Source organism: Lepisosteus platostomus, chromosome 5, assembly GCF_059453375.1.
Source record: "Lepisosteus platostomus isolate fLepPlt1 chromosome 5, fLepPlt1.hap1, whole genome shotgun sequence".
In the NCBI taxonomy this organism is placed as follows: domain Eukaryota; kingdom Metazoa; phylum Chordata; class Actinopteri; order Semionotiformes; family Lepisosteidae; genus Lepisosteus; species Lepisosteus platostomus.
The window spans coordinates 57,974,265-57,999,896 of NC_142615.1; the positions used below are offsets into that span (position 1 = coordinate 57,974,265).

Genomic DNA, 25,632 nt, shown 5'->3' on the forward strand with positions numbered 1-25,632 from the left:
CTGTAATACAATTTGAATCGTATGAGGGTGTATTATTAGGGGGAGGTGTCTTTCGCTGGAAATCTTGCCTGCTTCTACTTTACGAGTACAACCCCCTCTCTGCCGGAGTGCTGGCTGTGACGAATTAAACCGGTTTCACAGGTTTCAATCTCAGACCATGGGACATGGGAGTCAGGAAACTAACACACAGCGCCACTGGATTTGATAACGCTATAAAAACGCTATAAAATAATGTGACTAGGCACAGAACAAGTTTACAGCACAGTACAATAATAAATGCTGACCATGACTTTAGAAGCATAAATTGCCTTACACTCAATTTAAACACAAGCTGTCTTTAGCCCTTTAAGCTGATTCACACAGAAATGTAGAGATCCAGGCTCAGAACACACAGCTTCATTAGCGAATACATATGCAGGACAACTAGAGAAGACGTTTTACAGAGGATGGATTTTTAGAAACATCCCATCAGTGACATCACTGAAGTCAACTCCTAGGTACTGTAACTGTCGTGTGGATAGTTTCACAAGAATCAGACAAAGGTTTAAGCATCGCTTGTTCTAGATAAAACTGCAAAAAAAAAACAACCCATAGTGTACTTCTTTGCGGCTCTGTTTGCCCAAATCATATATTCACAACGTGAAATTTAGAAAATAATATTACGTAACCAAAATCCGCAATATGGAAACAGAACCTGTGTAATTGTTGATAGATGATGTACTCGTAACATTTTTACAAGACGAACTACAACATTTAAAAAATGACTTGTATGTACTTGATATCTCTAATCAATCCACGGCAACATTGTTAAAGCAGAGTCCCAGTAAAACGAAACTAAAACGCCCTGGGCATACCGTTTCGTGCTTCTTATTAGTTGCTCAAAAGTAATTTGACCGTATGAAATGCATAATATAAACCAAGAAACATATACGTGAGCAGTATTTACGTACTGTAGTATCGGTGTTAAGACATACCTCTCAAATACTGTAAATCAAGTTAAAAATATCTCAAGACCGATTCTGGTCATAATGAAACCATGTTTCGTGTATGTTTTCTTTAAAGTACCGAGACCAGCCATATACTGTATGTTTATGTTCCAAAATTAATATCGTTTATGGCTTTCACACGCGTTGCAGTATGCTCCTATTCTTTTTATGCTTAGCTACTAAGATTTCCCTTCAGTGGTAAAATTAGATATGAATATTCAATACTTAAACGGGCACAGTTAAGACATTAAATATACATATACATACTGTATACAGTACAGTTTTCATACAGTAATATGTTTATGTTCCTAAATCAATCTCTTTTATGAGCATGTGAAAGGCATGGTGAATCGATTCTCAAAAATTACTGTATTTTGCATGATTGGAAACAAATGCGTGATTGCGAAATGCTGTGGTGTTACTTTTACAAAGACGGTCAATGAAAAAAAGAATGTTGACCAGGGCAATACTTTGAGTTTACACTTACAGCTTGTCCAAGGTCATTCATTATTAATACTATTAGTAATATCTTCGTTAAAGACTTTGATGGCCACAGCTCAAACATGAGAGGTTGAGCTTTATTAGCTCCACCTTGCCGAAATTCCGGATACTATTATTTTGCTTGTCATATTATAGGAGAATTTACGGTAACTAGCGGTATTTACCGGTAACTCGCAGTATTTACCCGTAACTTGCGGTAGACTGCGTACAGCGTACCGGAAAATAATGCGGTATCGCCCACGCATTTTGAATGGCTGCATCTGTATGTCCCCCAGCTCTGAGCCCATTGGGCCTGCTGGTGTGACCAGAGCTGCAGCGTCGCCATGCTGGTGGGGGTCAGTTCGGCTTTTCTGTTGGAATGAACAGGGGGGTTACATGATGGTGCTGTCTGTGGTCTGGCTGTCCTGCTGGTCTGGATGAGGGGTGCGTAGTGTGGTGCAGGTTCTTGTCCCATCCTGCTCTTGGTCCAGGATGGAGGGTTGCACCGATTCTGAGTCTTGTTAGCTGGTATGGATGGGTTTGGGGGTGTTGATACCAGAGTGGTCCGGGGGGGGTGCAAGTGTCTCGGGGGCATTCTTGTTTTTCTGTGAGTTCAGGTTGATTCTGTTGGTTTTGCCACGAATCTCCCTCACGCAGGCAAGCGCTCCCGCATTCCTACGAGCTCTCCCCGTACCAAACGTGCACGTGTCAATCAGTCCTCTGCTTAAACCCTCATCTGCCCCCCGGTCATTGCTCACGATTGAGATTCTCTCCAGGAGCTTACGTACTAACTACACCTTTGCCTTACTACGACTTCTCCCCTGGACCTCGACCCCGCTTTTCCGACTACCGCTTTAGCCACTCGATTTTGTACCTTCGCCTGTTTTACGCTTTTTCGGATCCTGACCCCAGCCTGTCTCTTCGTTTACGCCTCTGCCTTCTGAATCCACACCGACGCAACTTCTACGCCTTCCCGGTCTCCGACCCCTGCCAGTCCCTCGACTACACTTTCGCCTGTCGATTCTGTGCCTACGCCTGTGCTACGTGTGGAAGACCGAGTCAAAAGGTCAGGACAGTAACTATGTGTGGGAAAGGTTTTCTGTTCGCACCTAAGACCACTGTTTTAGGTGCAAACTAAAGCCTGTGATTCCTCACACCCATTCAACCAGAGAAAATTGAAACAGATTGTAGGATGCCAAATGGAACCCCCCTGTCCTGTTTGTTTGACTTCTGACACTGCCCCTTTCCCTGTATGTTCCTTTGATATGTTAAAGTATTGCCTACTTTTAATGTATAAAAAAGGAAAGTATAACTTCAGTCCAGTGAGCATGTCTTGAGTGCTAGGGGAAACCCTTTCTCTGTGATAATCTCCCCTTCAGCTGATTGTATTAAAGATCTGTTGACAATCTCCCAACCTTAGTGAAGACTGAGTTTTCTTCGACATACGCCTTCCCGGACTCGGACCCCTGCCTGTTTACTCCGACTACGCCTGCGTCTCACGCCAACCCTACCAAGGGCACCGCATTGGATCCCTATCCTCAGCAGTCAGCCCCTGCGTGACAGGTTCTGAGTGTCTTGGTTACATCCGTTTGTGTGTATAGATGAAAAAGCTATTGAAGAGCACCCCGACACCCCCCACCCATCTCGGTGGAAGTTGCCGTGTTCAAAAAATCCTAAAAAGATAATTAAAGTTTCACACAACAAAGCATGACTGTGAAAGGTCAGGTGGCCTGCCTAATGGTGGTGCTGGCCCCACTAGCACCTCTTCCAGCAGCAACCTTAGTTTTTCCCAGGAGGTCTCCCATCCAGGTACTGACCAGGCTCACACCTGCTTCAGTACTGAAGGCTGCTGATTATGGCCAGCAGCCATATCACCCTGCAACTCACAACTGGCAACCCACTGAAGCTAAGCAGGTGGGAGCCTGGTCAGTACCTGGATGGTAGACCTCCTGGGGAAAACTAAGGTTCCTGCAGGAAGAGGTGCTAGTGGGGCCAGCAGGGGGCGCTCACCCTGCGGTCCATGTGGGTCCTAATGCCCCCAGTATAGTGACAGGGACACTATACTGTAAACAGGCGCTTTCCTTTGAATGAGATGTAAAACTGAGGTCCTGACTCTCTGTGGTCATTATAAATCCCATGGCGTTTCTTGAAAAGAGTAGGGGTGTAACCCCGGCGTCCTGGCCAAATTTCCCCATTGGCCCTTACCAATCATGGCCTCCTAATAATCCCCCTCTTTGAATTGGCTACATTTCTCTTTTCTCCTCCTCACTGATAGTGGTGAGTGTTCTGGCGCACTATGGCTCCCGTCACATCATCCAGGTGGATGCTGCACATTGGTGGTGGTGGAGGGGAGTCCCCATTACCTGTAAAGCGCTTTGAGTGGAGTGTTCAGAAAAGCGCTATATAAGTGTAAGCAATTATTATTATTATTATTATTATTAATGAGCACAACACTTGATTACAGTAAAAAAATCATTAAAAAATAAAGAAATGTTCCACAACTCAAAGCAAGGTTGTATAAGGTTAGGGGAGCTGTCTGATGTGTAAAACACCTGGTTGCAGCACTGTGGCTGTTGTGCTTGAAGAGCAATTGACTCGTGAATAGCACCCTCCTATCACCATGTACCGCCTGTCTAATGGTGCCATATTGAAAACATCATAAAAAAATGAATAAAGGGGCCGCTGCCACAGCAAGGTTGTATAAGGTTAGGGGGTCTGTCTGGTGTGTAAAACATATGGTTTCAGCAGTGTGGCTGTTGTATTTGAATTGCTATTGAGCCATGAAGAAGACCCACCTATCCCAATGTATTACCTGTAGTGTTACCTTCAGAAAATCATAAAAAAATAAAGAAAGGGGTCACAGCCACAGCAAGGTTGTATGAGGTTAGGGGGCCTGTCTGGTGTGTAAAACATATGGTTTCAGCAGTGTGCTGTTGTATTTGAATTGCTATTGTAGCGGCAATGCTTGTTAATAAGACAGAATTAAGCGTTGGTATGCTGTCCTAAAGGAGGCCCCATCTCACCCTCCATCTCTGTGGTGCAGCCACAGAGAAAGTATTCATGCAGGCTGATTTAAGATGTTTTCTTTTGATAAGGAACAAGCTCCCAGACGGGGATGCACTTAGCTAAGCCTGGGTATCATGATCAATGGTCATCCGTTGGCGCCTATCAGTCTAGGGAGTGCCGAATGGACATCTGGACTGCATTCCTAAGTGTCAAGAGTAAGTGAATTATATCTCATCTTGACCAACCAATCAGGGACTGGCAGGGCGTGGTAATACCATGTGGGTCTCCAATGCCCGCCAAACTCTCAACCAATCAGCACACATCTGGGTCTTGGTCAAAAAGGGAGCGCAAGCTCAGATCGGGGCTCTCCTTGGCCATTTTCGCGCATCCTCAGAGACAATCACGTGACAACTGCTGTTGTCTGCAAAAGGACTTGGACTTTGTTCTAAGCGCGAGGCCGAGGATCCCGTACGTACTCAGAATTCTACCGACGTGAATGCTCCGCTTGATCAACGGCAGCCTACAGTTGGACCCTCGTCGACAACCTGAATAGCTTATTCAGAAGCAGCGCTGGACCGGGAACGAACCAGCTTCTTCCCGGGCAAAAGAGTGACTTGTGAGGACTCGCGGTCACACTCTGTGCATAGAGACTTTCTACTAGCCAGCCGGACTCCTGGTAGATCCCCTCGGAGCAACGACTGCCCTGCGCGCCGCAGTCAGATTCCTCCGCCCGTCCTATTCCGAGCTGCACCTTGACTGGTTGGCCGGTAGCCAGAGGACGCCGACACAACGCCCATTGGACAACCGCTGCAACAGAGGCTGCAACAGAGACTGTCAGCTGGTTTGGTGTTCGTGCCGGGAAATTCCAAATCCATACACTGTGGATAAGTAAACCCCATGTTCTACATTGTGTCTCGAGAATTCAATTGTACCTCAAAACAAGTTGTTATCAATTTAATTCATGAGTAATGTATTTACTTCCGAGTTTAGAGTAACAGTGGGTAATAACACTGATTAGCGATTTGATAACCGAACGATATATATTGACATATATTCTCTGTTGTGTCTCTCTTTGTGTTTGCATCTCTTCAAGATTATATACCTTGTATATTGATAACCCTCACAGTAAGGTCTGCCGCTCGTATCCAGGCAGACTAGTATATCTTTGGTGCACAATTTATATTAATAAATGTATCTCGTGTATTGAACCCGTGTGTGTGCGTTGTTAGTTGTTCTGACGATTGATTTTCTAAAAGCTACAACGAACAACCTCGTGATTACTGTTACAATTAATAATTGTCTCAGTAAACCCATCAAACCACTACACTATTGAGCCATGAAGAAGACCCACCTGTCCCAGTGTATTACCTGTAGTGTTACTTTCAGAAAATCATAAAAAAATAAAGAAAGAGGCCACAGCCACAGCAAGGTTGTATGAGGTTAGGGGCCCTGTCTGGTGTGTAAAACATATGGTTTCAGCAGTGTGGCTGTTGTATTTGAATTACTATTGAGCCATGAAAAAGACCCACCTATCCCAGTGTATACCTGTAGTGTTATCTTCAGAAAATCATAAAAAATAAAGGTTCCACAACCCAACACAAAGCTGGGAAAAGTCAGAAGACCTGCTTAGTGTGCAAAACACTTACTTGCAGCATTGTGGGTGCTGTGATTTAAATGCTATTGGTTTGTGAACAGAATACCCCTATCCCAGTGCATTGTGCCATATTAAATAAAAGCACGAGAAAAAGAGATTCAGAACGCAAAGCTGTGTCAGTGTTCTGTGTAAAAAATCGGTTTGAACATCATGGGAGCTGTTTTTAATAAGCTGCTGAGTAAAGAATATTTTAATCTTCCTGCTGTCAGTAGTATTGTCAATATAGTTGATCCTTACCTGAATGAAAACAGGGCGTAAAGGAAGGGTTTCAGAAATCAAACAAAGCTTTATTTCTGTGCTTACAGTCTGGGTAATTGGAGACTGCACTGTTCTGCTTCCTATGGTCATAGGCGGGTTATTCGCACGAAGCCGTATTGAACAGTATTTCTCGCGTTGTGAACGTCTGTACACAGCGGTCCTCTGGGTTCCAGTAAGTGCGTAATTACGCATCGATGAAAAACCGGAGGTTTAAAAAAAGATAATTAGCCCACTGATAGTTTGATGTAGAGGCTGTGGAAATATCCACAAGTCTTGGTCTTTAAAATGCATTTGGTTTGACGGCGTTCTGTGCTTCCATTGGGAAGATATGGACAAAAGAATATTCGTGCTCGGTCAAAAAAATGTCATAAAAACGAAAAAGTAAAGGCTGAGAAAGCATTCACAATGTATTTTATACACAAAGAAGTATTCTCGCAACTCTAAGAGGTTTCGTGGTTTAATTTTTTTTAATTGTTGAATCATATTTAAATGTTAAACAACTGAAGAGCATCTCGCTGTAGACCAGGATGGCCAAGTGGTTAAGGCGTTGGACTTAAGAGCTAATGGACAAATGTCCAAGTGGGTTCAATCCCCACTTCTGGTAGTGTTATAATAAGCTTTAAGTGACAGAACACTTTGATGATTTACACTCTATTTAAATATGAATTTACTAAATTTCAGTTCAGTTCTCTTCACTCCCACTCCCTGGCATAACTGAGCTCTCACTATCGCATACTGAAGGCTTTACATGCATTAGCTGTGATACAGCTCCCAATAAAGACAGAATCAAACAGTTTGTTCTATTTCTCATGTTGATCCTCTTCTTGATCCAAATGAAATGGATCATTTAATATGATGCCTCGAGAAAAAAAAAGGAGTGAATTTCCGCCTGTAATGATTGACGCCCCATCAAACATTTTGTAACATCCCCGGAAGATTATACAGTAGAATCCTGGTTTGTGGCTCAAATTCAAAGTAAACAAGACTAAGGAAACGAGTTGGAAACTTGATGTCGAACTGGAATTTAAGTACCCGGAATATTTCACTACATTGGGCAATATGTGCCAGAGAGGAGCGTTTTAAATCCTTTCGATAGCTCAGTTGGTAGCGCGGTTGACTGTATTAGAAACAGTTAGGAATCCTTAAGTCGCAGTTTTGACTCCAGCTCGAAGAAAGGTGCTTTTGTGAACTTTAATCAAATAGTTAAAATAGCGAATCTTTTTCACTCAGACGTTGATCAAAAGCTCAATAAACGATGAAGCAGAGGCTCTTGTTCCGAATTCAGCTAACATCTGGTTGTCTTGTTTTGGCAAATATCTTATCTTTGAATTAAGGGACTACGCTGTCTGATTTGTAATTCAAAAGTAGATACAAATGTCACTGTTTTCAAAGGATAGGTACTTAATTGGCTTTATGATTTGGTATTGATTTTGTATCATTATATTATTACGTTTGTGCTTTCTGTGTTTTTCTATCATATTGTGAACTTATTTTTTAAACAAATGCTTACAAAGGCAAACACAGCACACATCTGTTTATACCAGCGGTGAATTGTACATTTTTATTAAGTACAATCTACTGTATTTTTTTAAAAAAATGGCATACTGTGCACGATATGTTGCAGAAACACAACCTGATATTTTCATAATTATTATTTTAATCATTTGACAAGTATGAGGTCCCGGATCCAAATCTTCAGTTCTGATTTTTTTTAAAGTGATATCTTCTCTTCCTCTCGTGGAAATCACAAGATGTGAGCAAATGTTTTTTGTTCTTTTTTTTTCACGTTGCGATCCAAAGAGCCTCAGACGCACAGTGACAGTAACCAAACCAGAATGGATTCTGCTGGGAGCCGGACTGAGCTCATTCTCACTCCCTGTGCTGAAAACAGAATTATCTTTTCCCTGAACATCGTCTACAGCTGCTAGATATTGCTCTGTGTCCTACTGCTCCAGCAATTCCTTTGACCAAAGACAGATCACTTGTGCGCTTTTAAACTTCTTGCTGCTACAGGCTCTTTGATGGCTCATGCTGATCGTCCTGTGGATCCAAAAGAAAATATTAAAGCTGATACTGATATTTTCGATTGTAATTTGCATCTAGCTACAACGTCCCTGGAAAAGATAATTTATTAGTTGCGTGCAATCGGAATCTTTTACTTTACGTATGGTAGTGGAAATAGTTTTAAAAATGTTTTCTAAAGAAGATTGTATTGCCAGGACCTGCCTTTAGCGCTCAGTAGCGATGACGCTGTTGATATAGATGGAGAAGAAATGTAAGATGAATTGATGATCTAAGCTAAAATAGCCCTAACACACCTGCTGTAACAGTGTTTGTATTCATAGCAAGTAATATTCTTTTTCAAACCCGAACGTTGCTTTTGCATTAAGTGTTATGTAACCATTAGCGGTTTCTGTAGCTTCTGAAGAGCGCACTTTTCCAAACTGAAGCCTACAGATGCAGCCATTCAAAATGCGCGGTAAAAACCCGCGGTACAGTAACCTACCCACAAGCCACCGCGGGGCACCGGAGGGTACCGCAGGGCAAGTGATTGGCTGGCCAAAATGACCGACAGGGGTACTCGTGGTGCATTGGTTGGTAGTGCAAAGATTTAATCATTTAATGTCTTTACTGTGCACATTTTAATCCGCTTAGTTTTGAATATTTATATGGATTTTACCACTAAAGGGAAATTTTAGTAGCTGAGCATAAAAAGAAGAGGAGCATAACGCATCTGAAGGTCATAAACGATATTAATTTAGGAACATAAACATTACTGTATGTATGTAAACTGTACTGTGTATGGCTGGTCTTGGTAGTTTAAAGAAAAAATACACACCAGTCTTCCATTTCTCCCTAAACATTTTAAGCATGAAAGTTTTATGAAACGGTACCCAAATATGCGATTGCTGTATAGAATGAATTTTAATTTAAAAAAATTATTTAACACGAACATTAAGCTGTTTACATCTTCCGCCTGAGAACAGTCACCCGTTGCTACCCAACGCAGAATGATGATTGGCTGACACCATCTGACACCCCTCTGATTGGAGAAAAAAGACGTGCTGGTTTGCTATACATACTGTACCAGGAAGAGGATTTCTTTCTATTCAAAACGTGTATTTTAAAAGTTTAAGAAGTAAAAACCTTACAGCGTACATAGATTTCTAAACTGATCAGGATCGTTATCTTTGTCTTATGCATAATAATGTTCAACGCTCTGTCCAGCAAATTAATAATAAACTTTATTTTATATAGCTTTTTAAACGAATAAGTAATTAGATTGCTCATAAACCTAATCACTTGCTTTTTCTTTTTATTTAGGTTCAGATTTCAACTATAGACCGTATTATTAATAACCATAATAACAACCAACCAACAAAAACAACCATATAAACATAATACCAACCAAAAACATAGATAACAACCACAATACAAAATCAAATAATCAAACCATTTTACTCTCGCAAAGTCCTCCAATTATCATAATCCCGCCCCTTATGCAAAACCAAACCTTCCTCCCATCCCAGTTTATCCTGTTTATCATAAACAAAATCCACCTCAATTTTCAACATAAAGCATTACACAAAATCAATACCTCAACACTCCATACTCAACAACGATAATTCACAAACAGCCAGAACATGTAACTACACATTCCCAAACAGACCTAATTTCCATAGCCCCGCCCCTTATGCAAAACCAACATCCCTCCCCTGCTCTCTCTCTCCCCTGGCCGTTGTAATTGTTTTTATTTTCAAATAAATTTTAGCAAAGTCATGTATTTTAAAAATCTTAAGATTTTTATATTTATGTCTTTATTTAGTGGTTTCATTAGTGACAAAGGCTAAACTTTCTTGGAAAAATGTCTTTTATGTAAACCATGTTTGCTATTAATTCATTCAGGGCTAAAATATGTTCATTGTCTTCTAATAAAAAGGGTTCCTTTCGCCGTAGTCGGGAGCCTAGCCTTTAACTAGTAAGTACTGTATTTACTGGGTTTTTGAGGGGGGGGGGGGTGTCTTTCGCTGGAAATCTCACCTCCTACTTTGAAAATACCCGTGAAACCGGTTCAATTCATCACAGCCAGCACTCCTGCAGAGAGTTGGGTTGTACTTGCAGTGTATACAGTACACGCGTTATGCTCTTCGTAAATGTCTGTGAAGTTTTATTTAATCTCTGAGCCATACTGATTCTTCTGGAAGCCAGTTTCCGCCAGGGAGTAAAAAAAAAACACACTATGGTATTCTCTCCAATGCAGTGCAGTTAAAAACATACCTCTGATGCTGCTCCTAAATGAATATCGTTTATGACCATCAGAAGCTTTATGCTCCTTTTCTTGTTTCCAGTGGATTGAACAGGGAGAGGCATTTCATGATGTACTTTTCACTGATGAAACAACAGTGGCTCTGGAACAGTTTTCAACCAAGTCGTTTTATAAAAAGGGGAGATATGTACACGTTACTGAAGCTAAAAGTTTAGCCTTTGTCACTAATGTAACCACTAAATAAAGACATATAGAAATCCCTACGTTACAGACTGTGTATGGCTGGTATTGGTAGTTTAAAGAAAAAATACACACCAGTATTCCACTTTCTCCCTAAACATTTTAAGCATCAGAGTCTTACATGTGGTTATTTCGAAAACGTTTGTACGTGCTCCTTCTTACCATGTTACTGTTTACTGTTACTGACCATATTAAGTTTAAGTGCCTGTGGGCACTTTTCCTGTCCGTGAGGGGTGGACCGTCTTTCATTAGAAGGTTAGTCTGTTCTACTCTGAGAATGTAGAGGGGGTGGAAAGTGCCCGCTGTCATTTAATTAGTATTAAAATCTTAGTTATCTTTCTAGTTCACAGGTTTGCATGCATAATTTAATTTTGAAAGCCACTGAGACATCAGGTACTACTGTTGTATTTATGAAAAAGAAACAAAACAAAAAACATACTAACAACTGTGCCATCCTACTCCTTAGTTAATACATTTTATTATTCATAAACAGTTAACATTGTTAGCAAAATATTTTGAATTATATTTAACCCCATTTTTTCTTTAGTTTTGTATTTAACTTATTATATGATAGTCAGACTTAATGTATATTAATGTATATTTGAACAATGAAAATATATTTTTACAAGATTTTACATTAAGCACTTAAAATTAATATGGTTAATAATAGTAAACTGTAACATGCTGTAACAAGATCGGTTAAACTGCGAAGAAAATCCTTTCAGAGAAAATGTTTCAGGTGTGAAGAACATAGATCTCCAATGCAATTTCAACCAAACCTGTTCCCACACACCCTGCCCCCACTACCATTAGAATATACACAAACATTTTAGCGTTTCATTCTGAGCAGAAGACCCTCACACCTGAAGAGTGCTGGCTGTGACGAATTAAACCGGTTTTACAGGTTTCAATCACAGACCATGTGACATGGAACTCAGTAAAGTAACACACAGCGCCACTGGATTTGATAATACTGTACGCCCTGGGCATACCGTTTCGTGCTTCTTATTAGTTGCTCAAAAGTAATTTGACCGTATGAAATGCATAATATAAACCTAGAAATATATACGTGAGCAGTATTTACGCACTGTAGTATCGGTGTTAAGACATACCTCTCAAATACTATAAATCAAGTTAAAAATATCTCAAGACCGATTCTGGTCATAATGAAACCATGTTTCGTGTATGTTTTCTTATTCATCTTGAAATAACTCATTTCTAAATACCTTTTTCACTGTTAACATCTTGTAGCAACTTTGCGACAAAATATACACTCTGACAGTTCATCCTGCTACCAACATTAAATAAAACAAATCTTAAGATTTCTATATTTATGTCTTTATTTAGTGGTTTCATTCGAAGCTTACAATGTTTAGGGAGAAATGGAATACTGGTGTTAATTTTTTTCTTTAAAGTACCGAGACCAGCTATATACTGTATGTTTATGTTAAGATTTCCCTTCAGTGGTAAAATTAGATATGAATATTCAATACTTAAACGGGCACAGTTAAGACATTAAATATACATATACATATTGTATACAGTACAGTTTGCATACGGTAATATGTTTATGTTACGCGATTAAAAAATAAATAAATAAAACTGAAAGGTCCAGCACCAGCTGGATTTGAACACACAACACACCAGTTGGGAGTCACGCACCTAGACCAGTAGGCTACAAGACAGCTCGCATAAGCAGGCAGGCGAAACAGCCCTACACAGCCCTGCCGCAGTACACGGATATAATCATACCGTTATTAAATTCTTGAGATACGCGATTCCATATTATATTCCCTTTTAATCAAATTCTAAAAGTATGCTTGTTGACTCCGGTATCACGTTAGTTAAAGACTTCGAAGCTTACAATGTTTAGGGAGAAATGGAATACTGGTGTGTATTTTTTTCTTTTCATGATAGGTGTCGCATTTTAAATCATTTTCGTAGTTAGAAATTATGAAACGCCCTGTTAAAAGCAAGGAAGTTTTTATGCCCGTTGAAGTAAAACAAAATGCCTGACAAAGTATGGCTTGGACAGATTCCAAGTGCTTGTACAAATGTGCTAAAGAAATTATACTTTGAGTATACAGCTTGTCCAAAGTCATCCATTATTAATACTATTAGTAATATTTTCAGTAAAGGCTTTGATGCATAAATATTTCTGATAAAGGTAGGTTGTGTACTTTTGTCCAACTGAGCAATCTTGCTTTCATAAAATATACCAACATTTTAATGACTAATGATTAACATGCTGTAATACACAGTTCAAAATTAAAGGCTCAAATGCTGTACATGAGAGGTTAAGCTCCCCCTGGCGGTTTTACAAGGCGACGCCGGATAGTTATGCGTGATGCCCCGGTGGGCATGTCGCGGTATGCCACAAAATACCTCACCCATTTTGAATGGCTGCATCTGTATAGATCACCTTTCCATCCTCCAGGTTTTCCTCCCAGAGCCTACGGTACCAACGTCGACCCCTGCTGGGGGAGAGAGCAGAAGCTTGCAGCACCTGGTAATCCCAGAAAGTCTCCTATCCAAGTACTAACCAGGCCCAACCCTGCTTATCTTCCAAGATCAGGCACGTTCAGGGTGGTGTAGCCGCAAGCGAAAGCTGTGGCACCTGACTCGCTACTTGAAGCTGTGTGTGGCTGGGGCTCCGTGCCCCCCGAGCGGGACTGAAGGATCGTTCGTGTGCAACTCTTTGGAAAGGAGCTTCTTTCCAAATCGCATTGCGTACCTGGATGTTGACGAATGTGCTCCCTTGTGTTGGCTTGTCCCGCACTGGAGGAGAACAAACAAACTGCTCGGAGGAGCACAAGGCAAGTCTTCACAAGACAAAAACCTCCAGTGCACAGCACTCTGAAAACATTTCTTGGCTGTCGCGTGTTTATTTCAGCACATAAAGCGCACTAGTCCAACACGTCGGACGGGCGCGCGGCGCCTCCGCCCTCTTGTGGCCTTGCACCGTCAGAGCAAGAGGCTCCTTCTCGCTGCCTTTCCGCTGTGTTGCAGAGCCCCGAGAGGGAACCTGGAGCGCACACTTTGTGGGGGGCGGGGGACCGCGTTCGCGCTCTGCCCCTGGTCTCTTGTGTGAGAACTATATCTCACGGCGCCAGCCAGCGGCCAGGAGACAAGTACAATATCGCGGGACAGGGGGGCCTCGTCATTGATTGTTACATATGAGACGGGGATTAGGAGGAGACCCCGACTGATTGGTAAAGGGGAACACTAACACCAGAGTGACACCCCCGGTGTCTCTTTTTGAGAGACGCCCTGGGATTTCTTAATGGCCAAGGAGGGTCGGGACCTCGGTATTACGCCTCCCCCGAAGGACGGCGCCTGTTTGTGCAGCAGAGTGTCGCCATCAAGATGCTGGGGCATAAGAAAGCCAATCAGACCGCAGGGTGAGCGCTCCCTACTGGTCCCAGTCACACCTCTTGCAGGAGCAGCAGCAACCTGAGCTTTTCTGGGGGGAATCTCCCATCCGGGTGCCGGCTAGGCTCACACCTGCTGGGCTGCCGTGGGTGAGCCCAGTCGAGAGTCGCAGGGTGAGATCTAGTCACCGGGGAGAAACGATACAAGCAAAGGATTACTCGGCTCCCTGCACTTGAAAAGAAAATAACAAATGACTCGTTCCCGCGGGAGCTGAATGTACCTGCATGTTGTAGTGGTTTGATGGGTTTACTGAGACAATTATTAATTGTAGCAGTAATCACGAGGTTGTTCGTTGGGGCTTTTAGAAAATCAATCGTCAGAACAACTAACAACGCACACACACGGGTTCAATACACGGGATACATTTATTAATATAAACTGTGCACCAAACATATATTAGTCTGCCTGGATACGAGCGGCAGACCTTACTGTGAGGGTTATCAATATACAAGGTATATAATCTCGAAGAGATTCAAACACAAAGAGATACACAACAGAGAATATATGTCAATATATATCGTTCGGTTACCAAATCGCTAATCAGTGTTATTACCCACTGTTACTCTAAACTCGGAAGTAAATACATTACTCATGAATTAAATTGATAACAACTTGTGTTGAGGTACAATTGAATTCTCGAGACGCAATGTAGAACATGGGGTTTACTTATCCACTGTGTTTGGATTTGGAATTTCCCGGCACGAACACCAAACCAGCTGACAGGCTGATCATGATAGCCAGGCTTAGCCAATTGCATCCCCGTCTGGGAGCTTGTTTCTTATCAAAAGAAAACATCTTAAATCAGCCTGCATGAATTCTTTCTCTGTGGCTGCACCACAGAGATGGAGGGTGAGATGGGGCCTCCTTTAGGAGCATACCAACGCTTAATTATGTCTTATTAACAAGCATTGCTGCTACAACGTCTATGACAGGCAGAGAGAGTGCTGTTTCTGGTGCGATCTTTTGCAGCTGACATTTCACTGTTTTAAACGAACAAGAAATTAGATTGCTCATAAATCACTTATCCTATATAAATACAGCGTAATTGCCCTCCGAAAATCCTCTTTTTCTTGTTCGTTTTAGAGACCTTGATCGAAACTGATTTTAGATGTCAGAAAGGATTTCTTTTCTCTGTATTTCCTACATTGCTTTGTCGAGATTTTAACTTTACATTTAGGCTCAGATTTCAACTATAAATCGTACACTAATTAATAGCAGTAATTACTGATGTTTTGCTCCCTCTTACCACAAAAATATATGTTTTGTAGCTGGGATGAACTTTATTTCGTATGCATAGCTACTACCATTCGGACACGAAGCGGTTAAAGATGGCGGCAAATCAGACACCCAGAGGGGGGGGGGGGGGGGCGTCTTCTCGCCTCCATAACTAAAATGCCAAATAGGAGTGGCTTAAGCGACATACACAGTCGTGTAAATGACAGTTTGAGGTAGCCTATCGTGTCAATTTCGCTTTGTTGCTGATAGGTTAAGCTTTCGAAACTCTGCCCCAAAGTCATGTGACTGATTTTTCGCCCTGTTTCGTTGGTTAAACGCAATGATATCAAGCACCACCATGGTAACTGGGATGTGTAGTTTTTAATTCCGTTTGAATTATAACTGTACGTACTGTCTTCATATTTGGCCAGGGCTTTAAAGAGAAGGCGCGCCAAAAAATTTTGGTGCCGTCGTCTCAACTTTAAAGGTACCCCCGTGCTGGAAGAATTTGACCTCGGAACGTTTGCCCAGCGTACTCCTATGTACTGTAACTGTCGTGTGGATAGTTTCACAAGAATCAGACAAAGGTTTAAGCATTGCTTGTTCTAGATAAAACTGCAAAAAAAACAAAACAACAACCCATAATGTACTTCTTTGCGGCTCTGTTTGCCCAAATCATATATTCACAACGTGAAATCTAGAAAATAATATTACGTAACCAAAATCCGCAATATGGAAACAGAACCTGTGTAGTTGTTGATAGATGATGTACTCGTAACATTTTTACAAGACGAACTACAACATTTAAAAAATGACTTGTATGTACTTGATATCTCTAATCAATCCACGGGGACATTGTTAAAAGCAGAGTCCCAGCACAAAACGAAACTAAAACGCCCTGGGCATACCATTTCGCGCTTCTTATTAGTTGCTCAAAAGTAATTTGACCGTATGAAATGCATAATATAAACCTAGAAATATATACGTGAGCAGTATTTACGCACTGTAGTATCGGTGTTAAGACATACCTCTCAAATACTATAAATCAAGTTAAAAATATCTCAAGACCGATTCTGGTCATAATGAAACCATGTTTCGTGTATGTTTTCTTTAAAGTACCGAGACCAGCCATATACTGTATGTTTATGTTCCAAAATTAATATCGTTTATGGCCTTCACACGCGTTGCAGTATGCTCCTATTCTTTTTATGCTCAGCTAAGATTTCCCTTCAGTGGTAAAATTAGATATGAATATTCAATACTTAAACGGGCAAAGTTAAGACATTAAATATACATATACATACTGTATACAGTACAGTTTGCATACGGTAATATGTTTATGTTCCTAAATCAATCTCTTTTATGAGCATGTGAAAGGCATGGTGAATTACTGTACTTTGCATGATTGGAAACAAATGAGTGATTGCAAAATGCTGTGGTGTTACTTTTACAAAGACGGTCAATGAAAAAAAGAATGTTGACCAGGGCAATACTTTGAGTTTACACTTACAGCTTGTCCAAGGTCATTCATTATTAATACTATTAGTAATATCTTTGTTAAAGACTGATGGCCACAGCTCAAACATGAGAGGTTGAGCTTTATTAGCTCCACCTTGCGGAAATTCCGGATACTATTATTTTGCTTGTCGTATTATAGGAGAATTTACGGTAACTAGCGGTATTTACCGGTAACTCGCGGTACGCAGTCTAGCTTGCGGTAAATAATGCGGTATCGCCCGCGCATTTTGAATGGCTGGATCTATATATGTATAATAGTCTTCTAAATGTATCCGTATAATAGAACTCCAACCATTTATGTATAATAAACATATAATCATAGATGTCTAATTGACGTATAATGATATTCGTATATTAGAATTTCATTCTAGACCAGTTACGGAGCACATTTACACGTCTAAGGTATGCATTTAATAGTCGTATATTCTACATCTTTTGCCTACTGGGATGTGCCGATTTTAACTTAGCAAACCAAGATACACATTTTCTAATGAAGCCTTAATTAAAAGACAGTTTGTTTCTCGAAAGCGTGTTATGTAAAAAAAGAGAAAAACGAAAATATATGGATGGCAATCTTTCAAAGCTGAAGATTTTACTTTTGAAAAAATGACATTTTATTCATGCAGATGCATTCGCTGGTTTTAGAACTTTGCTGTACTTCCTGAATCATTTTCAGTATTATAAAGTGGGTGTAGATTTTTCTTTCAGGTTAGGACGCGAGTGTGTACATGTGTTTGATTTTCGTTTCACTGATTCTCATTGAAGATTTGGGAATTAACGAGGAAAGAATCAGTTGCCTCGGAAAGCAGAAGGTTTGGTTCTCAACGATATTGAAGACACGCCCATGTAGAGCAGCGGGTGATGATTTGTACTATAAAAGACCAAGTGCTCAAAGTGACGTCTGCGTTTGCCGTTTAGACTTTTCATCTCTGGCGCACTTTTAGAAAGCAAAGATAGAGCAGTTGTGTTGAATCGCTATATGGCAGCTATCAGCTGAGTGGCGCAGTGGAAGCATGCTGGGCCCATAACCCAGAGGTTGATGGATTGAAACCATCCTCTGCTATGTACACTTTATGCACGATTGATTTAGCACACCATCAATTTAATGAAGTGAATTTAAACTGATTTTGTCTCTCGTGTGTATGCAAGCTTCACACTTAAGGTACTCTTTCCTCTTTACCAATAGCAGATGCCCAAATGTATCTTCATAGTTTCCTCAATTCCTTCAAATTAACATCCATATCAAAGCAATTATGTGTATATATATTACAATTAAGGTACATATTAAAAATATCAACGCACATTTGTATAATGCTCATTTAATAATGATTGTCAAGGATTGTCAAGTTCTCCAACAAATCTGTGTTCTAATTTTAAAATATTTTTGCTAAGGATACAACGGGTGTATAAATGAATTCTCCCAACAGCCAGTTAAAGAAAAATTCCACACGTGAAGATGGTTTTCTTGGACATTGACTTAGGTACTTATTTGTTTACCTGTTGTAGTTGCACACAAGTAAAACACGAAGATTTCCTGCAACATTCAAGAGGGTTTGCGAAGAAATCCCTTCAATTTTTAGCGGAGATTATGTTTACATCATCACAATCTGAAGCGCGTCCCTGAGTGCGTTTGACCCATCAGCCCTTTGTTTAACAGCTGCACAGGGACACATTCCCATTGCTTTTCACAAATCACTGGCATTTGTTTGCAGCATTTCTTCTGTCCTGAGAAGCAAGATTTGTATTTTATCTTTCAGAAGTTGTATGAATTTCTTGAAGTTCAGAAACAACTTGTTCCAGAAAAGAAATGAACACTTGCTTCAAAGTAAATCAAGACGTATGTGTCTCTTGCTGTGTGTGCTCTTATCTGTCCATCTCTCTCTCCTCTTCTCTCTGGCAGTCTTTGCAGAGTATCTGAAGAGGATGTAACACCACTTGGAAAAGAAGAAAAATTCTCAGGAAAATTCTCAGGCAGAATAAAAAATCATTATTCTCTTCTCAGTCAGATTCACAGCTCTCACAGACCGTCTTATAAATTTACAATTAGATGAAGTCATGTAACAGTTTTACAGATAATTTAAATAATCAGACAGCAGTTTTGGCAGTGGATACATCTCCACATGGGGGAAAGAAACTGAAATATATGTGCTCACTGTAAAGTAGGAAGAGGTGGTCAGACAAGCAAAACAACTTTGCAGATAATGTGAAGTGACATTGTTTTGTGTCAATCAGCTCACGGATTTCGCTTCATGTACCTTAAGTTGTGCAATTTGTATGGTTGTTGAATGAGATTGGTTTCTTCACAAGCCCAGTCAATTGCCAGTGGAGAGCTTGCCGACACACACCTTCATGAAGACTCTCTTTAAGATTTAATTGTCAAGTCGCCTCCTTTGCATACAATAGTAGCACCGACACTAAGAGAAAGGATGAGAAATGGCGTTTATCAAGCGATTGCAGTGTTTGTTTGACTGAGGATCCTTGTGTGCTGAACTGGCCTCTGGAGAAGTGTAGTGCAGTAAAACAGAAGGTTTGTGTCACTCAAGATTGTAACAGAACAATACAATTACAATACTTTTATGAGAGTAAATATTACTGGTGCATCACAGTTCTTATAATGGTGAAAACAGGAGCACCTTCTCTACATTTTTGACTGAAGTATTTAAACGGAAAGAAATACTATCACAATGCAATTCATAAATGCAATTGAGCTTCTCTAAATGTTCTAATCTGATGAAACAATGCATAGAATAAGGTGACAAGGTGAATTCATTCAAATGCACAAGATTAATTTTCAGCAACAAAAAAAGTGCTCGGAAATATTTTACAAGAATGAAACCTTACATTCACCTAAATAAACATTCACCCTCTACATTAGCAGAGAACAGTAGGACAGAAGGTTAGTGTCACTGGACACTGCGTCAGAAAGGCCGATCTCTTCTCCCTCATTATGCAGGCTTGCCCACTCATGATGAACTGTCCTCCAGCGATACTCAGCTGCCATCATCGACTCAGACATGACGTTCATGTACATATTATACCTTAATATGGCACTGCATTACAATAATTTGATCAAAACAACTGGTGAAAAAATAATAATCAAATATTTCTTTCCTTCTTTTAGTAGATAAAGACTTTGTCCAAAAAAGAAGCATTTATTCCTTTCCTCTCCTACCACCCTTACAAGTCACCCAGTTTTTAATTCAGAGGTGGATTAAAGCTCTAGTCTCTTTGGGGGTGTTAGTTGGAATCCCACTGCTGCCAAATATCTCCAACTATCTCAGTGTTAAGAAGCAAAAAACACACATTTGCTGCAGAAGGAACAGGAGAATTTGCGCCATTCAGCCTTATAGTGTGATGTCATTTTCTCATGCTCATTTTTAGATGCTTGTGATCGAATCTATGATTCTTTTGAGTGTGGTCACCCTCCATAAAGGTTGCACAGATACAGATGCAGCCATTCAAAATTATTTTGCGGTGCGCTTTATGCATTCTACCGTGAGTTTCGGTAAATTCTCCTATAATACCGCAAGCAAAATAATGGTATCCGGAATTTCCGCAAGGTGAGCTAATAAAGCTCAACCTCTCATGTTTGAGCTGTCGCCATCAAAGTCTTTAACGAAAATATTACTAATAGTATTAATAATGAATGACCTTGGACAAGCTGTAAACTCAAAGTATTGCCCTGGTCCACATTATTTTTTTCATTGACCGTCTTTGTTAAAGTAACACCACAGCATTTCGCAATCACGCATTGGTTTCCAATCATGCAAAGTACAGTAATTTTTGAGAATCGATTCACCATGCCTTTCACATGCTCAAGAGATTGATTTAGGAACATAAACATATTAACGTATGCAAACTGTACTGTATACAGTATGTATATATATTTAATGTTTTGAAGGAACCCTTCTTTCGTTGGAAGACAATGAACATATTCTAGCCCTAAATGAATTAATAGCAAACATGGTTTACATAAAAGACATTTTTCCAAGAAAGTTTGGCCTTTGTCACTAATGAAACCACTAAAGACATAAATAAAGAAATCTTAAGATTTTTAAAATACATGACTTTGCTAAAATGTATTTAAAAATAAAAATGATTACAAACGCCAGCAGAGAGAGAGAACAGGGGAGGGATGTTGGGTGTGCATAAGGGGTGGGGCTATGGAAATGAGGTCTATTTGGGAATGTGGAGTTACATGTTCTGGCTGTTTGTGAATTATCGTTGTTGAGTATGGAGTGTTGAGGCAAAATGCAATTTAGCACTTTCTAGCAAGAGGAGACCCCCAAATTAATAATGTAACATGCTATTGTTGGTGCATGAACATAGTTACTGTATTCTGTTATTTCTTTAGATACACGATTCCATGTTATTTTTTAACCCCTGGCGGGACTGGGAGTCCATAAGAATCAAGTAATAGGTTTCCTTGCGCTTTGACAGATTGTCTTTAAATCAATTGTTGATTTAAAGGTTGACAGTAAATGTTTATATTGTAATGCATACTGTACAGCCTCAAAAGATATTAGATATGAGATATTAAGAGAGAGCATCTGCATTTATAACTTAGTTTTTAAAATTAGTCAAGCAATATGAAGCATCTCTTTTTACTTTAAAGTCCCTTAATTATAATTGAGCACAGCTTTCTCACCACTTAGATTAGAGAGAGAGAGCGTAGAGAGAGCGTAAAACCTGGGTGTAACAGCTGTTCCTTTTTCTGATCACTCGCATTCTGGATACACGTCTCACCTGTCCTGTTCTTTGTTTTCCTAATTTGTTGATTATGCCTGTTGCGATCCACTCCTGCCCTCACACCTAAAGAAGACTATTTTAAATTTCTTTGCGCGGTCCATTGTGCAATTAACCCTTGTATGTGCTGTCCTTAAGGTGATATCACATAAAGGTGATATGTAAAATAATATTTTTTATTATTGTTATAGAGAAACATGATCAGATTTTCCCCCGTTCAGAAAAAAATATCTAAAGTATACTAGTTTGTCACTAGCATACTTTTAATACAGTCTGTGCTCTTGAGGATACTTGTGATATTTCGAGCTCTGTTGAATGATAAGTTTAAATAATTTTCGTAGTTTCGTATGAAAATCTGTTAAAAGCAAGGGAGGTTTTATGTCCGTTACAATAAAAGAAAATGCCTGACAAAGTAGGGCTTGGACAGATTCCAAGTGCATTTATGCAATTTACGTTGCATTGTGCATTGTGCTCCTGTAATACAGTTTAAAATAATTAGAAGTCTAAACAGTATCAGTTTTATTTATGGGTTGCAATTTAAAAAAAGTCAAAAACCGCACTCAAAATGCAATTTATAGCTTTCTGGCAAGAGGAGACACCCAAATTAATAATGTAACATGCCACTGTTTGTGCATGAACAAGGTTAAACTGCTATTTCCTTAGATATGCGATGCTTGTCTGTCCTGGCTGTGCTCTCTCGCTCTCTCTCTCGCTCGCCCTTCCCCCCCCCCTCTCAATTCAATTCAAGGTGCTTTATTAGCATGACAGATGGGTACAATCAGTGTTGGGTATTTGCTTTGAGATGCCACTTTTAAAGGTGATATATAAAATCAAAGCTTTAACAGACTTTGATTTTAGTCTGAGTTCTTGTGTCTGTCCTATCTGAACCCAAAAGTATTTCAATATGTATCTTTATAGCAGGTGGTGTACAGCTTTTTAGTATAGATTACACTTTTCTAAAATGTATTTAAAAAATAAAAACGATTACAATCTAATCTTTCCACGTTTGATCCCAAGATCCCAAGAAAAATAAATCTAAACGGGGAGAAAGCTATGCTGAAAATTTATTAAGATACTTAGAAGACAAAAATATCAATTTATGTTGCATTTGTCTGATTGTGAATCAAAAAAACACATATATTTAAACACGTGTTTGCAATTTAAATCAAAATGCAATTTAAATCAATATAAATGTTTATATTGTAACGCCTAGGTGACTATTCATTGTTATTAAAATGACTTAAATTCGATCATGTTGTGATATTTAGAAATATAAATTTGTTTGGTGCGAGTGAGGTTTTATTTAATCTCTGACTCAGGGAAACATTTCATTTTTTCAAAGAAATGTTTGTTAAAAAACAAGTCATGGCTCCAGCACGATTTGATCACAGACAAGGTGACATAGGAGTCAAGAACCTAACCCACTGCGCCACCAGCAAGGTCACATGGAGAGTGCTGAAAAAGCACTACAGAAACATTATCAACAGACAATGTACAGCGTGTACTATTCTTGTGTTGCGGTACATGAATATATCGTTCTTAATTTCTTTAGATACGCGATTCCATATTATATTCCCTTTTAATCAAATTCTAAAAGTATGCTTGTTGACTCCGGTATGACGTTAGTAAAAGACTTCGATGCTTAAAATGTTTAGGGAGAAATGGAATACTGGTGTGTATGTTTTCTTTAAAGTACCGAGACCAGCCATATACTGTATGTTTAAGTTCCAAAATTAATATCGTTTATGGCCTTCGCACGCATTACAGTATGCTCCTATTCTTTTTATGCTCAGGTACTAAGATTTCCCTTCAGTGGTAAAATTCCATATAAATATTCAATACTTAAACAGGCACAGTTAAGACATTTACTGTAAATCTTTCTACAACCGACCAACGGACCACGAGTGCCCCTGTCAGTCAACCAATCATGTACCGCAGTATTTTGCTTCATCGCGCGTCACGATGTGCGACGCCATAGCCAATTAACTCCGGTATGTGTCTGTACACCGCACTTTGAATGGCTGCATCTGTATAACGTGCCACGTTTTCAGAGAATTGCATTAAATACAGGTCAGAAGAAGGCGACAAAGTGTCCACTAGGCAGTTCAGCGATTTCAACGGTGTTCTCTGTTGTTTAGGTCCAGAATGACACCCGTTACAACCAGGAAACCCACAGTGTCAGGCATCAAAAAGACTTCCCAAAACCCTGATCCTCTCCTTGATCGGGTGATGGCATCCAGACATTTCCTGCAACAAAGCCAGGATACGGTCTTCAACAACACGAGTGAAAAGCTAATTCCCAACCTTTGCAATCCTTTGCAAAGAAGGACCGCATGTGCTCAGTGTTAAATGCACTGTTCATTATTAATAATAATAATAATCTTTACATTATATAGCGCCTTTAAAGGTGGCTTTTCAAAGAGCTTTACAGAATGACAACAATAAAGTTAAAAAAATACACAAGATAAGCAGCATGAGAATACACAGTTAGAGGAGACAATAGATGGTGGTATTAAATACAGTAGGAACAGAGGGGTAAAGAATAGTTCATTAAAGGCTCTTCTAAAGAAGAGGGTTTTGAGTCTGGATTTGAAGGAGTTTAGAGAAGGTGACTCTCTGATATTCTTGGGGATAAAGATCCAGAGCTTTGGGGCAAAACAGGAGAAGGCCCTGTCACCCATAGAGTGTAGATGGACTGGGGGACAGATAGGAAATCACAATTAGAAGAGCGAAGGTTATGAGGTGGGGAGTAGGGCGATAACCCAGACAGGTATTCAGGTGCCAAGCCATCGAGAGCCTTATAGGTGAGAATGAGGATTTTGAAGTTGACAGTGTAAGAAAACCGGCTCAGGGACGCCAAATATGTAACTGTAGTGGCTCTCTGAAGGCACCAGTTCTGTAGGGTTTGGGCATTTACTGGAACAATTATTAATTGTAGCAGTAAATCACAAAGTTGATTCTTTTGATGGCTTTAGAATCCAACCATGCGATATAACTCAAACAACGCACACACACAGGTACTAATACACGAGGATACATTTATTAATACATAGAATATGCATATAAAACTAACAGATCTTATCGAGAGGGTTATCAGAATACAAAAGATATATATTCATTCAGTTACAAAGAGTTACATATATCAAGAGGACATACGTTCAGTATATCATTCATTAAGACCGTTTCGTAAATGAACTTGGTTATAACTTCTACATTAAATACTCAAAACAAGTACATAACCCTTAGGAATTAAATTGATATCAACTGGTTGGGATAACAATTGAATTCTCGAGCTGTAATGCATTGAAGTTGAATACTCATCCAATTTCTGGGGATTCAGATCTCCTGCGGGCACAAAGAAACAGTTGCAGGCTTGTTGCTGTCCAATCCGCGCTCTCTGGCTCGGTGCCAGGCTGTGCTGTGCGGCTTGCGACGGTGCGCTGCTGATGCTCACTGTTGGCTTTAACTAGCAAAGTTTGTGCACAGGAGAAAAGATGACTGTGGGTCCCAGCAAGTCAGGAAGAGGACCGGTTCGTTCCTGATGAAGAGCTAGTTCTGAATAGTGATTCAGCTATCCACAGTTCCGACCTGTTCACGAGGCTTGCTGCTGGTGCTAACCTCGAGTGGATCCTCTGGTTACTCTCTGGCAACCTCCGCTCTAGACTCTTAGAACAAAGGAAAGTTCTGGCACTCGGACACACTGGCCATTCCGTGGTTGTCCGGGCTGAGTCGCAGGATGGTCAGGAGGCGCGCTGCGAGAATGTCCTGCCCTTGGGAGCCTTCTGCTCCTGGGCCGTCCTGCCCTGGAATTCTCCTTTGAATTCCCTTTA

General features: G+C 40.1%; 1 protein-coding gene, 1 non-coding gene and 1 pseudogene across 2 annotated transcripts in view; 2 read left to right on the top strand and 1 right to left on the bottom strand.

Annotated features, from left to right (window-relative positions):
- LOC148670204 (antigen WC1.1-like) overlaps nucleotides 1–25,632 on the top strand; it is a 217,141-nt gene that overhangs the window by 43,662 nt on the left and 147,847 nt on the right. The window lies entirely within an intron of this gene.
- trnal-uaa (transfer RNA leucine (anticodon UAA)) lies at nucleotides 6,906–6,988 on the top strand. Its single transcript has one exon. It is a non-coding gene; the product is annotated as a tRNA-Leu (tRNA).
- Nucleotides 13,386–13,494, bottom strand: LOC148670211 (5S ribosomal RNA; annotated as a pseudogene).